This window comes from Mustela nivalis (assembly GCF_964662115.1).
Source record: "Mustela nivalis genome assembly, chromosome: 2".
NCBI classification, from domain to species: domain Eukaryota; kingdom Metazoa; phylum Chordata; class Mammalia; order Carnivora; family Mustelidae; genus Mustela; species Mustela nivalis.
The window spans coordinates 173,580,282-173,588,581 of record NC_139021.1 but is presented as its reverse complement, the minus strand read 5'-3'; the positions used below and the strand labels follow the sequence as shown (position 1 = coordinate 173,588,581).

Here is an 8,300-nt window from a genome sequence, read left to right as displayed (position 1 = left end):
CGTCTGAGTCACCTTCACATACCCCTCTGGGCTGGGCCCGCAGGGACGGACCATGTGCCCTGCTGAATAGGTGTCAAACGGACCTTTATACAAAATAAGTCCGTGCTGTGGCTGCTGTTGTGTCCATTTCATGTGTGCGCCTTTCCTCCTGTCCCCGTGGATGGAAGGGACCCCGTTCTCTGGACGCCCGTCCTTCAGTGCTGAGCTGTGTCTCACATCTGCAGAGAAGCTGTGCTCCACGCCAGCTCTCCTCACCCAGCTTTTTCTTTCTTCAGAACTCCTTCCCCACTTAGAGCCACAAAGCTCAGCCCTCGGGGATGTTTTGACTCATTTGACACGTCAGTGGAAGGTTGGGAGTATTCTGGGATTGGACCACCATGTTTTGGTGTTGCCCATCTATAACCCACTGGCCTCTAGGTTCCATGAGAACAGAGACTTGGTCGGTCTTGTTCACCATTGTGTCCCCAGTGTATTAACTTACAGAATCATTGCTCAGTAAATATATGTTGGATGAATGAATGGATTTTTTAAAAGATTTTATTTATTTATTTATTTATTTATTTGACAGACAGAGATCACAAGTAGGCAGAGAGGCAGGCAAAGAGAGAGGAAGGGAAGCAGGCTCCCAGCTGAGCAGAGAACCCAAAGCGGGGCTGGATCTCAGGACCCTGAGATCATGACCTGAGCCAAAGGCAGAGGCTTTAACCCACTGAGCCACCCAGGCGCCCCTGAATGAATGGATTTTGACACATAATCAATGTTTCATAAATACTTTTACTGGAAATGATTTGGAATTGAGTGATAACGAATACACCAGGCTGTCTGGAGCAAGGGTTTGTTTGCAGTAGTAATGAGAAATCAGGATGGAAAAGTAGGCTGGGCAAGATGGACACGGTGTTTTAGGAAGTTAGCTGGTAGCAGTGTGTAAGCTGGGTGGGTGTTTAGTTGTACAGAAAGCAGGAGACACAGGTAGAAAATCATGTCGATGTAAGGGCTGGACTGCACTGGTAGGAATGGCGAGAGATGAATGACAGATGAATAGGAAGAAGGATGGAAATCACTGTGTGTGGTTGGACGCGAGTTGGGGGACCAAAGATGATGCCATCGAGGACGGCCTGTACAATACTCTTGCAGTGATAGAAATGGGATAGGTGAACTAGTGATGTGGTTTTGATGGAAGGAACACGATGCGTTTGGTTTTAGAGGTGTGGAACTTGTGGAGCACTGGTATCTCAGAGAAAAGGGAGCGCTGATGGTCTAGCAATCACCCATCCACATGGAACTTAAAGTTGAAACAAGAATAGATGAGTCCTCTGGAGGGAGAAGGTGGAGAATCCTCTTGAAGCAAGGACCTAAATATTGAGGAAGGAATATATTTAGGACATAGGAGGAGGGTCAGGTGCTCTAATAGGGCAATAAGCAAAAGGGCTTAAGGAAAAAAGAAAATGGTCCAAATCTAAAGTCTAAGCAGAGAGTTTTGTGTCAGATGTGCGTGGGTACATATGCTTAGACTAAAATTGGAAAGAGTACACTTTAGCATACTCATTGTGTCGTCCTTGGGTAGTGAGATCATTGGGAATTTTATTTTTTTATATATTAGTCGTATCTGATTTTCCTAAAACGAATGTACTACTTGTATAACTTTGAACAATTACATGAAAATATTTGAAGGAAGAATATTACATCACGTTTAAGACTGAAATTAAGGGAGAATTAAAGACTGAGAAAAGATCATTGGAAACACAGTTGTTCCACTATAGAGTCATCCCGGCTTCTTAAAAATAGAACTATATGTAGGCTAAATAAATAGCTAAGACCATCATCCCTGTTTACTTCTGTCATTCACTCAATCAACAAATATTTATTGAATGTCTGCCATGTGCCAGATGCTGTTCTGGGCACTGGGAAAACAGTAGTGAATAAAATAGGGAACATTTCTTCTCTTCATGGCACTTAGTTCTCGTGGCTCTCAATCCTAGCACTTACATGCTGGTGAGCCATCAGGACAATAAACTGCATTAAGAGATGTGAAAGCATTTTGAAAAGTTGTTATGCTAGGGGTTTATTAACATCCTATTAGTGTTGTCAGATTCAGATGAAATAAAATGACTATTCATGAATATTTCAATTTTCTTATTTTCTGTAGATATTAGAAGCACTGGGGTTTTAGCTGTAAAATATATTCATGTACATGCCTACTGTATACATACTTCTCACATTCCTTGTTTTAGTACCATGGAGACTGTATTTCCACTTCATATGGAGACTGAATGTCCAGGGGCACTCAAAGAACATCAGAGCTTGAAAGGGTTTGAGTGCTGCTCACCCTAAAGGTTTAAACAGGGGAGTAGAGGGGAAGGAAAAGTAGGGAAGGGAAGGCAAAAGCAAGGTTCAGCAGATAAGGAAAGTCCATATCCAGGGAGGGAGGGCAGGACTATACTCTCCTCTTTTAGATAGAGGACATAGCCATGACTATTGACTTCCCACGGATGGGGTGCTCACAGTTGAAGAGATGTATGGTGTTGGACAAGGGCCATTTGGGAATTAGGAGACAGATTGGAGTCCCAGCTGTCCCCAAGATCTAAACCTCACCAACCAAATGAATGGCTGGACTAGATCAGTGTTTCCCTAAGCTTTTTGAAAATGAACATTCCTTTTTAACAGCAAAAAATTGAGGGGACCCCCGCCCCATATAATAGTGGCTATATGCAGTGAGTATGCATTCAGTAGTATGTTTGGAGCAATTATATTTCATTCATGTAAATTCCATACAAATGACAAAGACTACGTTTATAGGCAAACCACTCTTCAGTGTTGGGTGTGTATTTGGTGGACATTTGGAACGGTGAGCCCCTTGCCCACAGTGCGCAGGCTTCTCAGGGAGCTCGCCTGAGAACCACAGCGCCGGGTCTCCCCATCCAGGACCTCTTCTGTTTTAGCTCTGATTCAAAATAAAACATCAGGACATATTAGCCTAGACCTATTTGCTAAATGAAGACGCTTCATGGAGGAAATTAATCATTCTTCAGGCTGCATTTCAAAAAGGATTTCTAAACCATGTCAGGTACTTCCTAAATGAATGAGGATAAAGAAAAATATATTTGTTCATTTTCCCTAATCCTCTGCAACACCTTTATATAAATTGGAACTTGTTTGCCATGACTTTAATGTTCAGAAGTGATTGTTTAGATGTTATTTTGGCCTTGCTATCAAGTGCTTGTTAATTCTTGCCTGCATTTAACATCTGTGTTGAATATCATTTTTCATAGGGAACTAATGAACATGATTGCAGGTGCCTTTAATCATAGAGTCATAGAAACTGGAGACAGAATAGATGGAAATGTTGCCTTTTCCCCATCTAGAAAATGGGATTAATAATGTTACCCCTCCTCTCCCAGTTGTCAGGAATGAGAAATAGGATTGCCAAGCTAATTGTAATATAAAGAGCTGTAAATTAAATGCTAAGTAATAAGAGTAGGAATGATTTGACTAATAATAAAACGTGGTTTTTTTTTGTAGTTTGATTTTTTAATTACCAATGTCTCCCAGCAGTAGTCATTACCCTTGTGCTAGAAAAACAAAAACCAGGGCAACAACTACCATTGCTGGAGAACTTTTATCTGCCTGGGGTTTTCCTTGTATCATCTCATTGAATCTGCAAAACCACCACAAAAGGTAAGCGGTTAACCCAAGGTGGACACAGTTAGCAAATGGTGGAGTTGGAATTTGAACTCACGCCCAGTGGACTCCAGGGGCATGCAACCCTCCCCCCGACCCCCCGCCCGGACGCCTGCTACCACTGTGCTCCTCTGCCTGTCAAATCTGGAAGTTTTGTAGTCAGATCCTGCGGTCTCATGCCTGTGATTGCTAGGGGCTTGGCCATCCTTTCTGGAAGAAGCCAGTTGAGTTGCTCACAACTCAGCTTTGAAAGGAGTTCACAGAGGAGAAGGAGAAAAGAGAAAGGAGCCCGGGTAAATGGTGTGAAGCTCTGGGTCACCGGTTCTCAGTCTGGGCTGCACATTAGAGTCACTTGGGGATTCTACTAGATTCTGGTGGGGTCTAAACTCTGTTAGAATTTAAGCACCAGGAAGAGGAGGGTTATCTATTCACTGTTGTAGTATTAAAAAACACTGATACCTGGGCCCTACCCCAGACCTATTAAATTGGAATCTCCAGGGGTGGGGCACATACAGAGGTATTTTTTTTTTAATGTGTATGATATTAATGTGGAGCCTAGATTGAGAACCTCTGCTCTAAGAGATTTCTTCATGGATCGTGTCAGATACCGAATGGATAAGGCTTCCCCCAGGAATGATTTGATAGTGGATACTGCTAAGAAGTGTTGAGCCTTGGAACCAGACCATATGGGTTCAAGCCCTGGTTCTTCCAGTTCCCAGCTGTATGACCTTGTAAAAGTTACTTGACCTCTCTGAGCCCATTTGCTCATCACCCAATATTTTCAATGTCATAGGATTGCTATGAGATTAAATTTAAAAATCCATGGAAACTTCTTCCCACTCTGCCCAACACATAGTAAAGGATGTCATTATTACCAAAGAAATTAAGGAGAAGGAAAATAACATTTTTAGAGTTTTGCTGTGTTTGTCTGAAAACCTTAATTTAGCTTTGTAGAGGAATTCAGGAGGAACTGAATTAAATGATAAGGGGACCTCCCCCACCCTTTAAAAACAATATTACTGACCTTTTAAGATAATCAGACCTCCTAGTAATCTATCACTTTTGTTTTAACCTTTACCATTTGCTCAAAATTATAGAGTTGATGCATTATTTCTCTCTTGTTTTCCAAATAAAGCAGAAAGCTGGAGCCATGGTTGTAATGTGAGTGTTCAAAGCTGGCATCCTGTCAAAGGCTCTTTTAGATCTAGCCTTCCGGTCATTTGTTGTGAGGGCTTTGACACTGAAAACCAAAAGATACTGTTGGAGATGCTCTTGCTGGCAGTTTAATTGGTATTTTTCAGGATATAGACACACAATTTCTATATATGCAGAATGAAATGGGGAGTGGGGCAATTATCCAGTGAGATTAAATAGTAAAAAAAGAGGGGGGGGAGAATCAGGCCAAAGGAATTCTTTAAAGCAAGCTATTTTGCCATTTTTGAATAGATACTTCTCTAACTTTGTAGAAGTAGATAAACTTAAGAGTATTTCTGTGACCTAATTACAGGCTAATAAAGCAAAATGAATACATATAAAATACCCTACAAAGGCCAGGTTTTCCAATGTGTACTTCTTAATATAACAGCAGCAAAATAACTATAGGAATTGCATTTATTGCAGATGAAGGAAATGTTAAACATCTTTCCCACGTAGGGGGCAGCAAAGAAGAAAGAGAGGAGAAATCCCAGTAAGAGGACCAGTAAGATGTTTTATTAAGTTATGGCTGAAAATGTTTTCTCTGTAACTGCTGCAGACATTGATTTGGTTAGTTTCCTGTCCCGCGAGAGTGGTATGCCCTTCTATTTCGTTGTTGCACTTGAATGAAAGCCAATAAATTGTTTGACTTTTGTAATTAAACTGAAGAACTTGATTGAAGGGGAGTTTAGCTTCCCTGAAAGTGTGCTTTAAGTTAATCTACTTAAGAGGAATTATCTATTTCTTATTAGTGAAATCAAAATACTCTGTGCCTTTATAACTGATGATTGCTACGGGCCTGGTCATGAATCTTATGGTAATGGTAAAATGTCAAACATTATTTGGGGAATTTAGAAACTTTCAGTTGTCAAAAATTTAGGACTTGAGTTTTGACATTTGGTGTTGGCAAAATGTAGGGTCATATTTGTTTTCTTTTTCTTCCTTGATTTGCCATTTTTGGGGATCATGTTTATAATATTTGAGACTTTTTGTTTCTTGAATTTTTTAAAAAAAATTATAGTCATAGATGCAGATGAGAATTAGTTCTTTTGTGGGAGTAATTTTAGGGAGTAAATTTCCAGGAATTTTTAGCAAAATCATTTTAGGCAAATTTTTCAGGATGGATTTGCTTTAATTGCATCACTTTTATATATGACAATCATATATAAAGTACTACCATTGGAGCCCTATACACTTCCAAAATTATTTAAAGTGATGTTTGTGAATGAATCTCTAATGCCAATCTAATGTATTAGATTTTTGCATAATTAAAAAATATACAGAATTATATGTTAACAGGGGACAGTAGATCTGGTTTTTAATTAAATTCCACTTATATTTTGTGACTGTGCATTCAAAACTGTAGGTGGGTATTGTAGAAATAAAAGCGGTAATGATCAGAATTAGTTTCTTAGAAAAACAATGTTTTTCCATTAATACTTAAGGAGAAAGAGAGGATGAAAGTCTAAAATGTCATTTCTAAAGTGGAAATAATTTTAATATGTATTTAATAATGCCTGTCTTCTGCTTGGGCTACAGTCAGCATAACCATCTTTAAGTGGTACAGTTTGGAGATGGGAAAGAAAAGGGAAGTACAAGAGAATCTAACACAGATGTGCTCAGGAGTAAAGAGTGATGCGTATTGGGATGATTTTGTGCAAGGGAACTTTCACTTGAAATAAAAAACCGAGGCCAAGTGAGTTTGAAATTGAAGTTTCTGGGTGCCTGCCCTGGTCTCCTCTTCTTTTTGTGTGCACAGAGAAATGGCCAAAGGAAGCCACAGGGTCACCGAGGATCCCCCCCACCCCCGCCACTGGCCCTGTTGGTGGGAACTGGCCAAACTCCCAGAAGGAGCTACCCTTGTTCAGCAGCTACTGTTAGACTGTTATAAAAATTTGAGTTGATTTATGAACAGCCAGGTGATTTAAAATATCCTGGAGCCATTCTCGGTAATCATCTTTCCTAAAGTTCATGACCAAATATTTGCACTCTAGGCTTAGGACCTTTATGGGAATTTGAAACTAGAGAGGACTGTGTACCAAACTCATGAGGCAGAGAATTTCTAGCAAAGAGCATCTCAGTTAATGTGAGTTATCTCTGCCTCCTAAAGAATTTTTCTACTTCTACAGCATTAAAAGTAGAGTTCCTGTTTGAGAGAACTAGTAACAAATGTCTTTTGGCCATAAAATTATCCCATGCCAACACTTGTTGGATTTTTTTTGTATTTTTTTTAATATTTTATTTTTTATAAACATATAATATATTTTTATCCCCAGGGGTACAGGTCTGTGAATCGCCAGGTTTACACACTTCACAGCACTCACCATAGCACACACCCTCCCCAGTGTCCATAACCCCACCACCCTCTCCCAACCCCCTCCCCCCAGCTCCCCTCAGTTTGGTTTGTGAGATTAAGAGTCACTTATGGTTTGTCTCCCTCCCAATCCCGTCTTGTTTCATTTATTCTTCTCCTACCCCCTTAACCCCCCATGTTGCATCTCCACTTCCTTATATCAAGGAGATCATATGATAGTTGTCTTTCTCCAATTGACTTATTTCGCTAAGCATGATACCCTCTAGTTCCATCCACGTTGTCACAAATGGCAAGATTTCATTTCTTTTGATGGCTGCATAGTATTCCATTGTGTATATATATACCACATCTTCTTTATCCATTCATCTGTGGATGGACATCTAGGTTCTTTCCATAGTTTGGCTATTGTAGACACTGCTGCTATAAACATTCGGGTGCACGTGCCCCTTCGGATCACTGTGTTTGTATCTTTAGGGTAAATACCCAGTAGTGCAATTGCTGGGTCATAGGGTAGTTCTATTTTCGACATTTTGAGGAACCTCCATGATGTTTTCCAAAGTGGTTGCACCAGCCTGCATTCCCACCAACAGTGTAGGAGGGTTCCCCTTTCTTCGCATCCTCGCCAGCATCTGTCATTTCCTGACTTGTTAATTTTAGCCATTCTGACTGGTGTGAGGTGATATCTCATTGTGGTTTTGATTGTATTTCCCTGATGCCGAGTGATGTGGAGCACATTTTCATGTGTCTGTTGGCCATCTGGATGTCTTCTTTGCAGAAATGTCTGTTCATGTCTTCTGCCCATTTCTTGATTGGATTATTTGTTCTTTGGGTGTTGAGTTTGCTAAGTTCTTTATAGATTTTGGACACTAGCCCTTTATCTGATATGTCGTTTTCAAATATCTTCTCCCATTCTGTCAGTTGTCTTTTGGTTTTATTAACTGTTTCCTTTGCTGTGCAAAAGCTTTTGATCTTGATGAAATACAAATAGTTCATTTTTGCCCTTACTTCCCTTGCCTTTGGCGATGTTCCTAGGAAGATGTTGCTGCGGCTGAGGTCGAAGAGGTTGTTGCCTGTGTTCTCCTCAAGGATTTTGATGGATTCCTTTCTCACATTG

General features: G+C 40.3%; 1 protein-coding gene across 2 annotated transcripts in view; it reads left to right on the top strand.

The window, feature by feature from the left end:
* HSPA12A (heat shock protein family A (Hsp70) member 12A) overlaps positions 1 to 8,300 on the top strand; it is a 155,504-nt gene that overhangs the window by 1,428 nt on the left and 145,776 nt on the right. The window lies entirely within an intron of this gene.